General features: G+C 44.0%; 2 pseudogenes; one reads left to right on the forward strand and one right to left on the reverse strand.

Moving 5' to 3' along the window:
• Positions 1 to 5197: 5197 nt before the first annotated feature.
• Positions 5198 to 5716, reverse strand: LOC129064578 (single-stranded DNA-binding protein, mitochondrial-like; annotated as a pseudogene).
• A 4348-nt stretch (positions 5717 to 10064) lies between these two features.
• On the forward strand, positions 10065 to 19029 carry LOC129064579 (cell division cycle 7-related protein kinase-like; annotated as a pseudogene).
• The last annotated feature ends 659 nt before the right edge of the window (positions 19030 to 19688 follow it).

A 19688-nucleotide genomic window follows, 5' to 3' on the forward strand; every position in this document is an offset into this window, starting at 1 on the left:
CAGGTGATGTCCATCTGAAAATGGAATGGATAAGGGATGATGGGGAGATGACAAGTAACTTGGGGGCTGTGATTCTAATAAAAGTTGAGTTCAAAGTGTTTGGATAGAGATAAGGGTGAGTCATAATGATGAAGAGCTCTTCCTTTCCCACTTAAATTCCCTCCACAGCCTCCTGGGCTTGCAGAGCTTTCCACCTCCCTTCTTACAAGGCCTAGAATTTGATAGTCAAGGAGTTGGCTTTTCCTCACTCCTAAGTGTAAAGACTGAGAGTATGTGGGACAGGGAGGAAGAGTTCAAGTCTGGTTACAGGCAAGTGGAGAGTGGCCAGAGTCAGGAAGAGGAAGTGACAAGGGAAATTAGTACCTATTCCAGTTCATGATTTGCCACTTTTATCACCTTGTAGAGTACTATTGTAATGGATGAACTCCCACAATTTTCAGTCTTCCCTTCAAATATTAATTAAATTCCAAATAATTCTAGGTGGTATTATATATCTTGGCCAGAAGTGTGAAGAGCCCTTAAAGCATTTTCTCCACTTATTTTCCATTATCACCCCCAAGAGACTCTTTTAGAGACTTTTTGTCCTATTGGTCACCCACCATGGAATTTCAATACCACAGATATACTGTATATCTATTTAATAACTATATTTGTGAGTTATACATAAAAAAAATTAAAAATTCAATACAAGGTTAATGACTAAAATGTTTAAGTTAAAAGTTCAAAAATTTACAAAGCTGATAACAGTTAACTTTGTAACTATTTGCTGAACAACTTTAAATTATATAGTAAAGTATGAAATTATGATTTTTATATATCTATGTGATATAAGTTATATAGCTATGGATGATGATGGCTATGTAATCAAAATTTTATTTAAAATTCAAAACATTTTCCAGAAAAGTAAAACAATTGATGATTTAAATTACTTTCATAAAAATTATTTTAGTGAAATTTTAAGTGTTGCTAATGATATAACCAGATTCTAGATATTTATGTATTATCAACATTTTTTCTTTTCAGTACTTGACAGAATTAATGATGGATTGGATAACTTTTGTAGAATTAAATATAAGGCATTTTCATTTACTTCAAAAAAACACAAATAGCACACAAAAGCACTGAGGATCAAACATAAAGACAGTGGCATCCAGTGGGCATATGTAGGCCACTTCTCACCATATGACTGTGATAATTAGTGATGGATTTAAAGTCTTCTAGTCACAGTCACCTATTTGCAATGTTTTTGTAGCTCTGATCTTGCTTACATTTTTTGTGTGTTTCATGACCTCAGTGTCATTGCTGCTCCTGTGATACCCAAGAAAATCCAGTTAGACAAATTAAATACTAAGGAATAAGATTTTTTCAGGTAGTGTTGAAATTAGAGAACCACAAACTATCATAGTAGCTGATTTTTTGTTCCTCTCGCCCAGAGCCAATTTTCACCCTCTTGGGGGTGATAACCCATTATCTTACCCTCCCCTCCAAGATGTGAATGCAAGCATTATAATAATAACATTTTACCTGGACTGAATAAAACAATGTAGAATGAATTATGGATAGAAAGAGATGGGGGTGAAGGGAAGGAGATAAAATAAATATCTAATAAAAACCAATCAATTGTGAGAAAACAAATTGGATAACAAACTTTTGCCCAAACTTACACTTTCAAAAATGCCTTGGTCCACAGATGGCTTCACAGGTAAATTTCACCAAACATTCAAAGAAGAACTAAAACATCTATCTCTCAAAACTATTCCAAAAAATTCAAGAGGAGGGAAGACTCCCAAGCTCATTTTATAAGGCCAGCATTATCCTGATTTCCAAAACCAGACAAAGACATTACAAGAGAAAGAAAGTTATAGGCCAATATTCCTGATGAATATAAGTTCAAAAAACTTTAACAAAATATTAGCGAACTGAATTTAGCAATACATTAAAAGGATCATACACCATGATCAAGTGGATTTATTCCTGGATGCAAGGTTATTTCAATATCTGCAAATCAATGTGATACACAACATAAACAAAATGAAAACTAAAACCCACATGATCATATAAGTTGATGTAGAAAAAGCATCTGACAAAATCCAGCATCCGTTTAATGGTAAAACTCTCAGCAAAGTGGGAATGGAGGAAACATACCTCAACATAATAAAGGCCATAAATGACAAACCCACAGCTAACATTATACTCAATGGGGAAAAGCTAAAAGCATTTCCCTTAAGATCAAGAACAAGACAAGAATGTCCATTTCAGCACTGTTATTCAGCATAGTATTAGAAGACAGCCACAGCAATCAGACAAGAAAAAGGAATAGAAAGTATCCAAACTGTAAATGAAGAAGTAAAACTATAATTATTTGCAGATAACATGGTACTATATATAGAGAACCCTAAAGATTCCACCAGGACTAATAGAACTGATAAATAAATTCTGTAAAGTGGCAGGACACAAAATAAATATTCATAAATTGGTTGTATTTTAATATAATAACTATTATAAAGGGAAATTAAGAAAACAATTTTATTTACAATTGCATCAAAATCCCTAGGAATACACTTAACCAAGGATGTAAAAGATCTATACTTGGAAAACTATAAGACGCTGAAGAAAGAAATTGAAGAGGGTGCACATAAGTGGAAGCACATACCGTATTCATGGACAGAAAGAATTAAAAACGTTAAAATGCCCATAATACCCAAAGCAATCTATAGATTCAATTCAATCCCTATCAAAATTCCAATAGCATTTTTTCACATAACTAGAGTAATTCAAAAATTTGTATGAAACCAGAAAAGACCCCGAATAGCCACAGCAATCTTGAGAAAAAAAGAACAAAGTAAAGGTTTCACATGACCTGATATCAAACTATACTATAAGCCTATAGTAATCAAAACGGTGTGGTACTGGCATAACAATACATAGATCAATGGCACTGAGTAGAGCCCGGGAATAAACCCATGTCTGTATGGTCAATTAATCTATGACTGAGTAAGCAAGAACATACAATGGGGTAAAGACACTTTGTCCACTAAATTATATGGGGAAAAGTGGACAGATACATGCAATAAGGGAAGCTAAACCACCTTCTTACACCATATACAAGGATAAACTCAGAATGGATTATAAAATGTAAGACTCAACAGTGTGGTGATTGCTGGAAGGCAGGAGGTATAAAGGGATGAAATGGTAATGGGGAAGTACAATAAAGATAAAAAATGTAAAAATGATGGGACTTGGGACTCTTACTGAATCAGTGATCTTATCTGAATTAAATAATATGAAAATTATGTGCTTGAAAATTTGTAGAGATTGCTGTCAGACACCATAAATTACCTTGGAGTGTTAATTTTGTGGTAGTGTGAGCTTCATGTTAAGTCATATTAAACTCTTAAGTGAGATTAAGCAGACCTGGCATTGGCAGTGTAGCTATAATTTTCTGATGTTAGTAAGAACAAATTGGTGACCTGAAATTAAATTATGCCAAAGTTTTGATAAAAAAATTAAAATGTAAGACTTGAAACCATAAAAATCCTAGAAGAAAATATAGGCTGTAAAAACTCTGACATTTCTCTTAGTAATACTTTTTTTCTGACATATCTGCTTGGCAAGGGAAACAAAAGAAAAAATAAGGAAATAGGACTACATCAAACTAAAAAAATTTTTGCATAGCAAAGGAAACCATCAACAACACAAAAAGACAACCTACTGGTTGGGAGAAGCTATTAGTTAATGTTACATTTTATAAAAGATTAATATCCAAAATTTAAAAAGAACTCATACAACACAACCCCCCCCCCAAGAGCAGATGACCTGAATAGACACTTCTTTAAAGAGAACATACAGATGGCCAATAGGCATATGAAAAAAATGCTCATAATCACTAATCATCTGAGGAGTGCAAATGAAAACCAAAGGTCTCACCTCAGAACTGTCATCAATATCCATAAACAAGTGTTGGTGAGGATGTGGAGAGAAGAGAACACTCTTGCACTATTAGTGGAAATGCAAATTAGTGTGACTGCTATAGAAAATAAGATGGATGATCCCCCAAAAATTTAAAATAGAGCCACTTTATAATTCAGCAATTCTATTTCTGGGTATATATCTGAATAAACCCAAAACACTAATTTGAAAAGATATATGCACTTTGATGTTTGTTGCACCATTATTTACAATAGACAAGATGTGGAAGCAATACAAGTGCCCATAAATAAACAAGTGGATAAAGAAATGGTGGTATATATATACAATAAAATATTAGTCATCCATAAAAAGAATGATATCTTACCAGTAGTGACAACATGGATGGAACCAGTGGGTATTATAGTAAATGAAATAAGTCAGGCAGAAAGACAAATACTATAGGATTTCATTTATATGTGGAATCTAAAAAGCAAAATAAATGAACAAACAAAATAGGAAGAGACTCATAGATACAAGAGAACAGGCTTATGGAAGCCAGAGGGAAAGGTGTTTGGGGGACTGGGTGAAAAGGGTGAAGGTACAAATTGGTAGTTACAAAGCAGTCATGGATGTAAAGTACAGCATAAGGAATATAGTTAATAATATTTTAGTAACCATGTACGGTGCCAGGTGGGTACTTGAATTATCAGAATGATCACTTTGTAAATTATATAATTGCCTAACCACAATTCTGTATAGCTGAAACTAATGTAAAATAATGTCGAATGTCAACTGTAATTGAAAAATAAAATTAAAAAATATAAAAACACCTTGGTCTGACATAATGTTACTTGTCCATGTATAATCATCATTCACTCTTTCTCCAAAAGATCACCCTCAAATCTTATCACCTACTATCTCCAGCTCCAATTTCAGGAATTTTGGGGTAATAACCTTTCTTCTTCCAATTACCTTGCCATCCCTTCTAGAAATGCTATAAACTATGAACTAAATTATACATTGAACCACTACTCACACATTATATTCTCTAATGGTGTGAAGATGAAGAGAGTGGAAAGAGAGAGAGAGAGAGAGAGAGAGAGAGAGAGAGAGAGAGAGAGAATGTGAGAACAGGGAAGCCCATAGTTGTTAGATCAGTCTTACCTCTTCCATTGTGAAATGTCTTCCTGACTAGAAAAAAATATTGTATGAGATATTTCAACAGTGTATAAAGTGTATCGTGATGGATATCTTTTTTATATATAAAATAATATTTTAATTCTTGCCCTTAGAAGCTATTGGCTATGCATGATTTAGAAATGAGACTGTACCAAACACTGGCCAAAGAAGAATGATCCACTCTGTGCTTCTCTTTTGTCTGGTAACTCAGGTGTATAATGTTATTAGTTATGATTGTTGTTGCTTGTCACTTTGCATTATTTTTATTCATGTATTCACCATAGTCTACTTTCCATTCTGCATAAATTCAAAACCCCCTTTTCGCATACAGATTATGCCACATCTCTGAGACCTGGTCGGAATACTCACATTCTGTACCATGTTGCCTTTTGACTGGCATCACCCATTTGGCACACTTCAGTTTCTCCTGACTTCCACATCTCATTTGCTGCCAGAGAAAATATTGTTACTGTTTTTTCTGTTCTACCTGTCTCATGACAGGGTCCTGACCCACTCTCCCAAATAACTGCACATGATTCAGAGATCTTTCAAGAATCAAGCTGCTAGCTATTTCAGACTCATGTCTTACAAACTGATGAAGCACCTGTAATACAGGTCTTTGAAACATTGCTTTTATTTTTCTTTTCCAACAGTCTAATCTTTAGTCTTTTCCTGATGCTCCAGCCATATTGTGTGGGATATTTAAATGGTGTATAAAGGGTATAAAGTAACTAGAAAATCCAAGGATGATGGTGCTGGTAAGAAGCACTGCAGGCAGGGAAGACAAATTCATTCAAGAATATGTGATTACTTCAGAAAGAATAAATTGATGCCCACTCCATGATGCAAAGGGTCCAGTGTAGTTCTTCTGTCACCCAAGAACTTGCTGGTCTCCCCAGGGAATGGTGACATGTGGGGTTTCTGCTGTGGAAAAACGGAGCACTCAACAGTGTTGGTAGCCTAGTCAACCGAAGTGAAGGTAAATCTATGCTGAACCCCTCTGTAACACCTGCCCCTTCTACTATGGCAATTTCATTGGCTTATCAAATGAGCATTGGTGTATTGACAGATTTCCACAGGGTGGATTATCGTGCTCCTTTTGGTAAACATTTAGATGGGACACAAATATTCTCACACTCAGCCCATCCTGAGAGATCTGTCCACTCACTCCTCCTATATTTGTAGATGAAGAAACTAGACTGTGCCTTTGTGTTGCAGCCTCTCTAGGCTGGGCAGGTCCACTGAGGGCTCCGGCAGACAGGAGAAGATTCATGGAGCCATGGGGATGCTTGACATGCCTTTATTTGGGAGTCACACAGGCCATAAGCCCCTATCCAAGTGGACGCCCTGACTCCCTGCCTCATACAAAGCTCCTGTCCCTCAAGTTCTAGCCCCCTAAAAAGCAGGCTGCAGGCCAGAAAGTGAAGTAACCTAACATAAGCTGAGCATGGGAGCCTACTCAAGGCTACAGGGCAGTTTATCACACCCAGGCTCAAGGCCGTGAGAACACTGCTTCATCAGACTCCTTGAAGGTTGTGAGAAGCTGCTCCCTCCAGTTACCCATGCATCTGGGCGAGGGAGCCAGACTGCCTCCACTTACCCTACAGCCTTGCACCTAATATGTGTTCTTTAAATATTGTGTTGCATTATTGTTATTGCTATCAGTTCTCCAATCTCATTCCTTTCCAGTCTGAGAATGTTAATTGGTGTTGATCAGTGCCCCGGGCCAGGTCACTTTGTGGATAAAGAGATAAACCAGATGCATGTCTCTGATTTTGGCCTCCTAGGAAGATTTCCCTTCCTCATTTCCCATCAGAGTCACACCTGAATGGGCCTGTAACACAACAGCTGTCAACTACATCTAGTTCCTGCCTACCATGCAACGCCATCTGCAAACCATGCTCCTGGGTTTTCTGCCTTCTTCAGTAAGCTTGTTATTGGGACCTTGCCACAAGGACCTATGTGTGAGCTGAGGGAGGGAAAGCGATGTGGCAGGAGCAAGTGCTATGGGAGAGTGAGCCTCCCATAACTCACTTGTGCTTTTAGGACCTGCTCCACAGTGATTTCGGTTATACCACCACCCTTTGGTGATGGAGTATTGTTACTGCCTCCCCAACTTTATGGCGTGGTGGATCACGTGACACCAAGGCCAGGATTGCCATGCAGCTTATGTTGCATAGTCATTTGGGGTCACGTGGTTAGGCATTCAAAGTCTACAGGGGCCAGTAATTTAATTTTGTTAAATTAACCATCAGGTGCCAGGAATTGTTTCTCAAAAGGAATAGTTACTGGACAAAGGGCAAGGCTTTTGCTCCAAAACTCTACAGGCTTGTGCTTTGATTTTCCAGTTGGTGCTCTCCAGGGGCTCAATGCAGCATCCCTATCTGTCACAGATACTCACTCAACTCACTGAGACATGCACATGTATTCAACAAACGTGCATTAGTAAGGACTGTGTTCATGACCCTGTACTGAGTGCCAGGGCATCCCGTTCTCAAGACACAATCAGTGCAGTGAAGGAAGCAATGACAGCACCGAGAGACACCACGCAGGCCTGTGGGAGCCCCGATGAGCAAGGGATTCACTCTCCTTCTGCCTGTAGGCATGTTAGTCACAGGTGGTATGTGAGGAACATCTGCACAAATGCGTAGATACAGGCACACATTTGTATGTACAAATGTGGACATTGTGCACACACATTCTAATGGTGGATTCTGAGTCCGCAGTCAGTGTGCTCTGGTGGAAGGAGCCCTTGACTGGGAGGTAGGTGATGGGGTTAAAGTGCTCCAGCTCCCTTACACAGTCCCCATGTGCCTGGGATGCGTCCCTCCCCTCTCTGGCCTTGGATCTCCTGGTCCCTGTGAGTGGAGATCAGACAGTGGATGGGGAGCGCCCGGAGCACTCCCTGGCACACAGTAGGTGAGAGCTGCTGTGACTGATGTGGGTGACAGTCAATGGGAAAGTGCACGGTGCACTGTGCTCATGAGCGTGAAGGCTGGGCCCGGTGGTGTGTGCACATGCTCACGCTTGTGTTGGGGGAGGCAGGCCGTGGCCAGTCCCAACCAAGAGACCCCTGGCTGCAGGTGGTGCCGCGAGGTGGGGTGGATGCCTCTGGTGGCCTCTGACTCTGCTCTAAGGAGTGAGAGAGGTGAGAGTCAGAGGTCAGAGTCCCCTTGGAGAGGAGGCTGGCCACGAGGATGCGGCTTCTGGTGAGGTGCCTTGCCTGTGGCACCGCCACCTCTGCAGTGGGGGATGCTGAGGGGCTGGCAGGAAGGCCTGGTTTTCAGTCCTGGCTCCAGCTGTGTGTGACCTGGGGCTGCTCTCTGCTCCTGTCGGGGCCTCAGCCTCCCCATCCGGAAACTTGTGACAGTACTGCCCAGCCCACCGAGCTGCCGGGAAGATTAAATGAGGCCGCACAGGTGGAAGCAGATGGCGCCGGGACTGCGCACAAGTGTCCACCGAAAGAGGGTGCTCCCTCCGTCCTGCACTCCACCCCCCGCTTGTCCCATCCCCAAGCGATTCCCCCCAGCAAGGACCTGTGCTAACATGCCCAGGCACAGGGTGAACCCTGGGGAGAATGCGTCTCTTTGTGGAGCCAGCACCCATAATGTGTAGCACCCATAATGCTTGGCTGGATAGAAGGGGCTCATGCCATGGAGTCAGAGATGGACCAGTACTGGGAGAGACAGAGCCCAGGGCATGGTGACCTGCCTGCGGGCAGGGGAGGACAGGGGAAGGCTTCCTGGACCTACTTTCCCTGGGCTGAGAGGCTACAGTCATCCTTGATGCAGCCTCTTGTGTTGCGTTCACTCTCATTGTGCCATCATAGATAGACGGAGTGGGGCGTGCCGTGGATGTTCCTGAGATAGTAAACTGTGACTCTTTCTGCAGTGTTGTGCTTAGGCCACCATGTACTGCATGCCCTCGTCACAGATCTTGATGTGGGCCAGCACAAGCAAGAGCAAGTGCAGCCTGGGGCTGAGTTGGGGTCTCGTGTGTTCCTCCTCATTTGTTCCTCTAGACCTTTTGCCCACCCATGTCCATCCCATTCTGTGCCCCAGGAGGGCTGACTTTTGTTGATTACATCGCCTGGGCTCCCTTGTTCTGCCAACGAGAGACATTGGCTTGCATGGGGGTTGGTCAGTGAGAGAGTTTGGGCTATTTATTCCCATGCTTCCCTATCTACTGGGTTGTGCTTTAGATGTGTCCAAGTTCCCAAGTTCCCTCCTCCATGGATATAAATCTGGCCACTTTCTTACAACTGCTCCCTCCTCTTCATCCCTCCATTCTTGGGGTGGAAATGGCTGTCCATTGATGCAGTTCTTGGGGATATACCCGACCCTTGTGTGTTTCCTTAACCCTGTTCTCACCTCTGAAAATTACGCCTTACTAGTTTATCTTCACATTACCCAACGAGCGTCCCATCTGTTTTTGGGAGCATTCTGACGGACACAGAGAGTGAATGTGGGTGAAAAAGGAAATCAGTGAGTAAAGAAAAGAGTGGGTGAATGTACAGTAATATAAGGAACTGCATGAATGAATCAGTACATAAGTGTAAATGAAGGATGACGGAATGAGTTGCTCTGTGACTTTCCCTATTTATTCCACTAAGTGTTGTGGAAGCCACACGGCCAAATCAGGCCTTCCTCTGGAATCACCAGTGAGAATGGAAGGGCAGTGGGAGGACAGTATGAAGTGCAGGATGTCCTTGACGATATCATCTCAAGCACCGTGGGACTGAGAGATGTCCTGGCTGTCAGCCTTGCTCAGATTCCAACTAGAGGTGTTTGAAGGCCAGACTGGCTACATCAGAATCACTATGTTAGAAATTCAGATTCCTCAGCCCTACCCTCTGGAGTGCAGTTCGGTAGGTTGGGGAGCGGCCCAAGGATCCGTTCCTGACCAGTTTTCAGATGAATGTGCTGTCTGGCCAGGTGGGAGTACCACTGACCTGGCCTACCCGCCCCTTCTGAGAGATGAGTGGACAAGCACAGACAAATCACCCATGTCACGTGGCCACCCTCACCAAGCTGTCGAGCTTGGAGTTCCTGCCTAACCTGACCCTGGTAACCCAGAGTGACAGTGTGGTACGTGCAGAGGAGAGACGGACACACAGACATGGGTTCCAATCCCAGCTTTGACCGTCCCCGAAGGAGGGGGTGCAGGCAAATCACTCAAGTGCTCTGACTCACTTTTCCCATCTGCACAATGGGAGATGCCCTCTGTGGCCCAGGACTGTGGTGAAAATTTGAGAAAATCCCTCCCTGCAAATCACTGGTGCAGAGTAAGGAAGATTGGATGGTAACTGTGGTCATTAGAATTACTGAGCAATTGCTCAGATCCAAGTATGGTGCCAAACGCCTTACATAAAGTCTCATTTAATTCCCACAAACGCCTCCTATGAAATAGGAGGTGCTGTCGTCCCCGCGCTGCAGATGGGGAGACTGAGGCTGAGGGAGCGTGAATGATTTTCCAGGGCCTCACAGGCAGCCTCTGAGTCCTTGGAGTGTGCACTCTTACACCCTAAGCTAAAAATGGCAGTCCCTCCCCCTGCTCCTTAAAGGTTAAAACTGAGGGTAGGGCCAATCCTGTGGGGATAAAAACAGAACAAAGACCTCTGAAAGGAAGGAAGTCAAGGGAATGTATGTAAGCAGGCGCCTCAGAGAGTATGGGGCCTCAGTTTGCCCCTAAGCTTCCTGACAGCTGTAGCAGAAAGGGGTGGGGGTGGCAGAATTCCCAAGTTTCCATTTTCTGGGGGAAAAAAGAGGCACAGAGACATGCTTAAATGGACATTTGTCTTGGACTGAAATTCCAGAGGAGTTGATCTTATGGCCAGCTCAGCAAACATCCGGGACTAGAAATTCATCTGTGTTTTCATGAGGCGCTAAAAGGCATATTCACACACGTGATTCTGAGAGGCAGAGGCAGAGGGGGAAGAAAACACATGAAATCCTATCCCAGAGGAGAACCTCGGTAGACCGCAATTTCCCACAGCAGTAAAGGGTGCAGGAAGAAACCTAGACCCTGTCTGTGTGTCTGTCTCTCTCCACGACACACAACACATGGCCTCTCTGGCAGGAGACCCAGGCTGCTGGCCCACCCAGAGACATGAGTCTGGGCCTCAGGATGGATGGCAAGTGAGCCAGGGCGAAGCTGTGCAGGAGGGTCAGGCTGCCAGAGCCTGGGAGCTGAAGGGAGGGCTGGGTCTGCCAGGCTGGGTGGGCTTGCTGGAAGAGGCAGAGCTGGCAGGGCTGGTTTGAGGATTTGGAGAGGAAGGAGTGTGGCATTGGGGCAGGTGGAAGGGCACCCTAGGCGGGAGGAGCAGCAGGTGGTGCAGGGGTTACTTCTCAGCCTCCCCAGGCATTGCTCCTTTTGACATCCCCTTGCTTGGCTTTCTGCTAGTGAGCCTTCCATGCCATCCCACCCCAACCCTCCCCACCCATGCAGGTGAGGCTGACTCGCCCCCATCGACCAGAATTGAGAGAGGAGAGACCTGTGTCCGAGTCACCTTCTGCCCAACACTGCAGGACCAGTCTGCCTTCTCCAGCTCGGGTATCATGGCCGACTTTGTGGTCCAGTACGATGTCGTCATGGAGGACATCATCGGCGATGTGCAGGTGAGGGTGCCGGGGGCATGCAAAGAGCATGAGCTCCGGAGTGACACGGGTCCGGACAACGATCTGGCCTCCACAAGTTGCTCATTTCGTTCCCCCCAAGGATCGGTGAGGACTAGTGAACATGAACCAGAAGATGTGTGGTGACACATGACTTCACACCTGGCGAGGCCCATGTGCTCCCCCAGAGGGCTGGGGACCTGGAACTGTAAAACTTGAGTCAAGCTCCAAAACGAACCCGTTCCTAATTGAATCAAGCCATAGCCCACTCTTAACCAGTCCTTTTGGAAGGTAAAGTGTTGGCCAGTAGTAGGTCTCTCACACTCATGGACTCTCACACTTTCTGCAGCTCTGATACTCTGACGTTCTCTTGCACTTTCTTGCTACCTCCACTTTTAAAAAACTCTTTGTGCCTCACTTGAGCCATCTGCCCAAACAGGTAGCTCTCAGATTCTGAGCTCCCACACTCATGAAGAACAAGCAGAGGTCTCTTGCACTTCTAGAGGAGTTGAGCACTGATCCAAGACCCTTGGCTTCATGAGAATGATTGCAGCCGCCCGAGATGTCTGGTGCAAGCCTGCTTTTCCCGCCACACCTCTCACTGCCTCCAGCACACAATGACCTCCAGCTGCTGCCCCCGCATCATACCACACACCTTTCTCCCAAAACACCCGAACCTCTCCTCCATCTGTGTATGAACATTCGCTCATACTATCTGCTGTCCTGTGAATATCTCCCTCCTTTCCCCACTGGTCAGTGTCCTCTTTGTCCTTAAAGACCTGGCTCAAACGCCACCCCCTGATGACCACACCCCACTCACAGTTCTCCCCCTTTCTATGGGCTAATAGAGTGTTTTGGTTACACCTCTCCTCGTGCGCTTATTTATTCATCAATTCATGTGTGGGCACATCTCCACCAAGCAGGGCTACTCGAGCCCAGTCCTGTCCCCACTGACTCTGAGAACTCGGAATAGAGTTGGACACAGAACCGGTTCTCCCTCCAGACTGTCCCAGCCCTGAGGGGGCCAGGCACACAGAGCCTCAGCAGTCATAAAAAGTCCCAAGTGTGTGTATAAATCTGGAATGGGTGATGTGCGGACACCGCTGAGGAGGGTCTTAAGAAGGCCTTCCCAAAGGGGCTGGCCTTTAAATTAGCATGGGAAAAATGACTAGAGTCTGCCTCCACCTGGGCAGATACGTTGATGGGAATTCCATGGAGGGAGAGGAGAAAGAGCATGTGCAGAGGCACAGGGGTGTGGCCCAGCCAGCCTGCTGTGTAGAGGAAATAAAAGTAATTTGCCCTCTCAGAATAGGAGCTGAGGGTACCCTGCCAGTAGGTGGCAGCAGGGGCCTTGACCCAGTGCTCTGTGGCGTGGGTGTGTGTGTGTGTGTGTGTGTGTGTGTGTGTGTGTGTGTGTGTGTGAAGGTGTTTATCTGCTTCTTTCTTTTTTACGTTTTTCGCCGTTGCCTGGAGCGGAAAAACAGGTAGAATAGGTGAAATTATGGGCATTACATAATAAGACCCATACTCCCATTCGCTGCGTGTCTTGACCCCTGCATCTCCTCACCAAGAACCCCTCAGGTAGGTGAGGAGAACACCTACCTTTCCTAGTCACGTATGCCCATTTTTCAAAGGCCAGCACATTCACCCCTTTATTCAGTCAGTCAGTACTGCCTGGGAAGCTACTGTGTGTTACGCCCACTGCTGGCTGGTGTTGGGAACCTGCAGTGAGTCATACACAGATCCTATTCACTGTCTCCAGGTGCAACACAGAGAGACAATACTGACATAAGATGAGAAGTGCTCTTTGAGTGACAACACAAGTTAGGATAGAAGCCATGGTGAGGGGAGAGGGTGGTCAAGGAAGGCACCCTGGAGGAAGGAGAAGGGGGCTGTGAGAGAGCAAAGGCATTCTAGCAAACCGAGGGCCGCGCGATGCCAAGGAGGGAGGCTGGGAATATCCAGGGGTGTGTAGAAAACTACAAGCAGGTCGGAGGTCCCGAAGCACTGATTTCAGGCACCGGAAGTGGTAGGAGGTGAGACCAAAAGCCGCGAGTGCTGCAGGGTCATGACAAGGAGCATGCGGTTTGTCTTGAGGTGATCAGGGAGCCAAGAAGAGGGAATGACATTACAAGTCTGCGTTTAGAAAGGCCACATGAGCAGGAGCTGCAAAGGGGCCGCAATAGAAGCAGGGAAGCATGAGAGAAAAAAGTCCTGAATTTGGGCTGTGTGAGTTGGGGTTGGAGAGGAGGGGTAGACCTGAGATACCTGGCGGATCAAACAAGGAGGAGTTGGTGGCTGGTAGAACGTGGGAAGGAGGGGCACAGGAGGATTCCGGAGGGACACTCAGGTTTGTACCTGGAGTGACCACGTGAGTGACGGTGCCTTAGATGACAAAGGCACACAAGGGCAGGAAGGGGAGCAGAAAATGAATGTATTGATTGGGCAGGATCCATCGGAAGCATCTTCAGACACCCAAGGGAACAGGTCCAGTGGTGAGTGGGTATGCAGTTGTTGCATGGGAAGAGTGGAAAGCATTGGACTGGAGAAAGAGACATGAAGTCGCCAGTGGAGATTCAGTAGTTGAAGCCAAGAGGGCTAGCTCATGACCTGGGGAAAAAGTGTAGAGCCAGAAGAGCAGGTCTAGGAGGGCAGTTGCGGAGGCCCGAGATTCACATTCAAGGAGCTGTTGATCCCAGCCCTCAGGGTGCCCGGCCCCACCAGCTGCCCACAGCCTGCTCAGAGCTCTAAATTCCCACCGCTTCCCTCCATTGTGCTACACGAACATAATCGTTTTCTTGCATGCCATGATTCCAAAATATTGGGGAGCGCTGTTTAAGGGACAGGGAGAGAAAATGTAGCCCAAGAAAGGGACGGAAGTAGATGGGCCTGAGAGCTGGTAGGAGAATAAGGACAGTTCACCATCTCCTGACCCCAGGGGCAAAGGTTCTTGAAGAAAGCAGAAGTAAGAGTCAATTGTGAAATTCATCAAGGTGGTGCAGTTCCATGAGAATTGAAATATACCCACTGAGTCTGGAAGCGGACTAGTCATTGTTGCCTTTAGTGAGGAAAGGGCCATTGTGTGGCAGAGGTGGGACTCAGTGTGTGGTGGGCAGAGGAGTGAAGTGGAGATTAGAAGAGCCTTGCAGGTGCTGACCTCATCACCACGGCATGCCACAGGGAGGAGAGGAGCTGGCTTGGAGTTTGGGTGGGATTGGGGTCAATGGGCTTTTTCTTAGCGGGTGGAAAAGACACACCACTTTTATATTCTAAAGAAGACCTTGTACGGTTTGTGGGCTGGGTTGGAGGGCAGGGCCTGACTGGTGGAGAAGGTGCTAGAGGCTAGGATCATGAGGAATAATCATAACTGGCTCTATCCGGGTACATGGGACCCTTTTGTCTTTCAGTAGAGAGAAGAGGTGTGGACCCTGAGCAAGGGTAGGGGGGCAAGCCAAGGAGCGTGGCCTGGCGGCCTTCATTTTCTTCATGAGGAAGGGAAGGAGACATTTCCCGAGAGTAGAAGGGCATGACAGCTGAGGTGAGTGAGAGGGCGGGGACCTGGGCCATGCCTCTGACTTACAGGATGTGAGGTGTGGGGCCTCTGGTGAGCCTGGGACCATGGAGAGGTAGGTAGGTGATTCTTCCCCGAAGCTCCCGCTCACCCAGGTAGGGGAGGAACAGAGGAGGACTGCTGGCCTCTGCCTTTGGCTTGGGAAGTTGCAGGGTGGTCGACCCAGGCCTTTGGGAACTGCTGTAGAGTGCCAGGAAAAAGGAGAGACCGAGCCTGCGCAGGCACTTGGGAATTAATTCAAAGGCTAGGGTGGAGGGAAGACTGAGATGTCCTCCCATGTCTTCTGAGATCCCCTGAGAGAGGAGGAGATAGTGTGTTCAGCCTCGTGATCAGAGAGTGCCTGAATGGCAGAGAGGACAAGAAGCTGATTATTCCGGGGCAGAGCCAGCTTCACTCTACCGGGCAGCTCAGACCCTCAGCAAGCCCATACTTCTCTAGGCTGAGCTGACACTGGTCTTGGGGGCCCTCCCAGCTCCCCCCTCTCCTTCCCTCAGCTGCCCCAGCCCCCAGGCTCTGCAGAGGGAACAGGCAGTAGGAGGAGGGGGCAGCAGCCAATCACATCCCCCACAGCCTTAGGCATCTGCACCTGGTCTAACCAATCCCCTCTGAACAAACAGCTCACTCAGCCTCTGCTCCCTCCTCCCCTCCCTGGTCTGCCCAGCAACAGCAGAAAGGAGGTTTAAGGAGGAGAGGGAGGCCCTGCAAACTCCCAGCCCCTGGCAGCAATGGAGCTGGGCCCCAGGCTCACTCTATAGAGGGAGGTTAAAACAATAGTTACAGTTCCTGGAGCCCAGGCAAAATGTCCCTAGGGGCCCTCTGGACTGTGCAAGCCCAGCTCTCATGGACAGGAACTCACATTATTACAGAGATCCTGCTCCTTGGAGCCTTGGGCCACAAGCCAGTCTCCACAGCTCTGGGGCAGGTCCTAGACTGACAGTCTGAACAGAAGAGACACAGTTCTGGTGGAGGAGACAGACATTGAAGAAACAATCGCACAAATGCCTGTTTAACTAGAAGCAGTGATAAGGCCTAGGAAGGAAAAGAGCCGTTTGTTATGGAGGAGAAGAAGAGGGGACCTGGTTTAGGCCAGCTTTCACAGTTCTTGTGCTTTCACTTCTTTTGTCCAGATTTACGACGGCTATTTTATTCATTACTTTGCCCCCAGAGGCCTTCCGCCTGTTGAGAAAAACGTGGTGTTCGTTATTGATGTGAGCGGCTCCATGTTTGGTACCAAGATGAAGCAGGTAATGAGAAACCGGGGACCTTCCTCACCTCTTCTTTTTGAATCTTAGCAAGCAGAGATTGCTGGGACATTCGTTTCCTGGGGCCAGAGACCCTATCATCCCATTGCCCTTGGATCTTATATGCCTGGGTCTACGTTAGGGTCCTCAGAAAGTCATTGGACATTAAAACTCTTTAATGTTGGGTTCCTTTAAAGTCATAAATCCCAAAATCTCTAAGCCTAATTATGTTAGGTTGAGTGTGACTTTTAAGCCTCTGACCCATAATCTTGTTTTCTCCTTTGTACAGTGTACTGCTAAATTGATATAGTAAATACTTAATTTCAGTTAGTATATTTTTTAGTTTAAGAAAACACTGTGAAGTAATTGAAAGACACATCTCTAGAAAGTTTCCTGACTGAGGCAAAGAGACCCAAAATAATGAAAATAACATATTAAAGCGTTAGATACATGTGGAAGAAAGACAAATGATGAAATGTATTCTAATAGCTGGGAAATTATCAATTAAGGAAAACAAAGAGGACTACATTTAAGTATACTTTTTGTAAACTGTTGAAAAGAATGGAAATGAAAAAATATGAAGAATATCATGAGAGAGAAGTATTATCTTCTAGGGATCATTGATACATTTTATAAATGAACTTAGAAAAGAAACTATGGAAACTAGTAGGCAACAAAATTAGTTTTTAAAAAATATGTTTATTGATGTTTTAGAGAGAGAGGAAGGGGAGAGAGAAAGAGAGAGACAAACATCAATGTGAGAGAGAAACATTGATTGGTTGCCTCTTGTATATACCCTAATTGGTGATGGAACACACAACCTAGGTATTTTCCCTGACTAGGAATCGAACCCCCAAACTTTTGGTGTATGGGACCACACTCCAACCAACTGAGCCACACTAGCCAGAGCTGGAATGTGTATCTTAAGTTTTTAGGAAATAAAATAACCCAAGGTATTGTTTTGTACCCAAGAAAACTGTGTCAAAAACAATTATGTTCTTAGACAAGTACTGACAGAATTTAATTCCCTCAAACTATATAATGTATCAAAGAATGTTCTTTAAGATGAAATAAAACGAACCAATTTGGGAGGAAGGAGTCAATTATAGGAAGGGGTGAAGGTTTCTTGAAAAAGATGTATGTATATATGTAAAAGAACATTGACTATTGCAGCACTATTTTTATAGTATGTAGAAGCAAAAGATATCAAAGCAGTAGTGTAAAGTGCATAAAGGAGGTAAATGGAGTAATGGTTTTATTGTTCTTTCATTCTTTGAGAAGTGATTAAATTGCTACATTAAGGCAGACTATAATAAGGCAAGAATGCATATTGTATTATTTAGGGTAAAGAGAACAACAACAACACAACATTATCTAACTAAAAATTCTAATTAGCAAGATAAAGTGGAACAATACAATACCAATTAACCAAAATAAGACAGAGAAGGATTGCTTAAAATAAACCATGTCTTTATTATATTAAATATAAATAGACCTCATTTCATGGAAAAGATTAAAAGTAATAGATCTGTGGCCCAGCAGCACCTAAGGAGCTGGATCAGTAGCCCACCACAAAAAGTTCTGCTAAAAGGCCATGCACAAATACATAAATTCAGAATAAACAAGGAAAAGGTGGAAAGGAGGAATCTGTAGTTCTTTCCAGTACTCTATTTTCAGAGGAAGAAATTTCAGTATACTATACATAGCTCCACTTCACATGAGAACCCTGCAGTGAAACTTGTGAAGCAGTGAAAGACTGTGGATGTATAATATTATCTAGAAAGTAGGCAACAAAAAAGAAGGCAGTGTCTACAAAAGGCATGAATAGTAGTATGATAAAGAAAACTACCAGTCCTTGCCCAGCTAGCCTGATCGGTGGGACTGTTATGCAACAGGTAAAGTTTGCAGTGTTTGCCTTTGAAGGCAGCAACAGTTTGCCCCTAGGGCAGGTATACCAGTATTCAGAGATCTTGACAAAGTGCACCAATCAAACTACCACAATTAACATGTGGCTTACAGATGTATTATTTCTTACTTTGCTTAATGTATGATATCCATTTTATAAAGCAAATGATGATTTAATGTCTTTGGCTCAAGTTATGACAATTTGTGGATCCAGAGAAACTAGCCAGGCTGCTAAAACCTTTGGCAAATCAATATTGTGTAGCAAAGAAGTCCCAGCACAATATTTCCGAAAACTCTGTGAGAAGCTCAGTGGTATAGATTCTAACACTCCCAAATTAACAAGTGATATACAAGGGCCTGCTTCTCATGATCCAACTTTTTCAGAGAAGACTGATCATAAAGCATCTCACCTCATACAAAAACACCTCAACACAGCCCTCTTGGAATCCATTATATAAAGGGAACAGAAATGGTTATGAGGGTTGTTTTGCTGCATATACTACCAATTTAGAAGGCTGAGAAAAAGGTATCTGGTGAAGCTTATGATCTGCCTGATAAAATTCTAGATTTAAATCCAACTTCAAGAATAACAGCAGAGCTTTGGAGGTGAATCCCCTGTCTCTTTTACTTGCTGCAAGTAAATAAAACTATCTTGTGACAAAAAAAGAATTTAATTATATGTTTTTGTAAATATAGACAGACCTTAAATATAAGGACACAAAAAGGCTGAATCTAAAAGGATAGCTAGTGTGCTTATATTATTTTTAGATAAAATAGATTTTAAATCAAGAAATATTACCAACTATAAAGAATATTTTATAATGATAAAGGAATCCATTCAATTGGAAAATATTTAGAAGTTTGTATGCAGTCATTATATAGTTTTGAAATATATAAAACAAAAATCAATAGAAACATAAATTTACAATAGTAACTAGAGAATTTAAACTTTTTTAGTAACTAATGAAACAGTTAACAAATTTGTAAGGATATAGGTTATTAGAATAACAATATTAAGAAGTTTGACATAAATTATATCTATAGAATACTACCCCAAATGATAGAACACACATTTTTCTTGTTTTCCTCTGTGTTTTTATTTATTTTTCAATTAAACTTTACATTCAATATTATTCTATATTAGTTTCACATGTACAGCATACTAGTTAGACAATCATGTACTTTGCAGACTCCTCCCCCTGATATTTCAAGAATCCAACTGGATTGGAGATCCAAGATGATGGATGAGTAAGTGAAAGCTACACTAAC

The sequence above is a fragment of the Pteronotus mesoamericanus genome, unplaced genomic scaffold (genome assembly GCF_021234165.1).
Source record: "Pteronotus mesoamericanus isolate MK-2021 breed Mesoamerican mustached bat unplaced genomic scaffold, CSHL_Meso_final contig_166, whole genome shotgun sequence".
In the NCBI taxonomy this organism is placed as follows: Eukaryota; Metazoa; Chordata; class Mammalia; order Chiroptera; family Mormoopidae; genus Pteronotus; species Pteronotus mesoamericanus.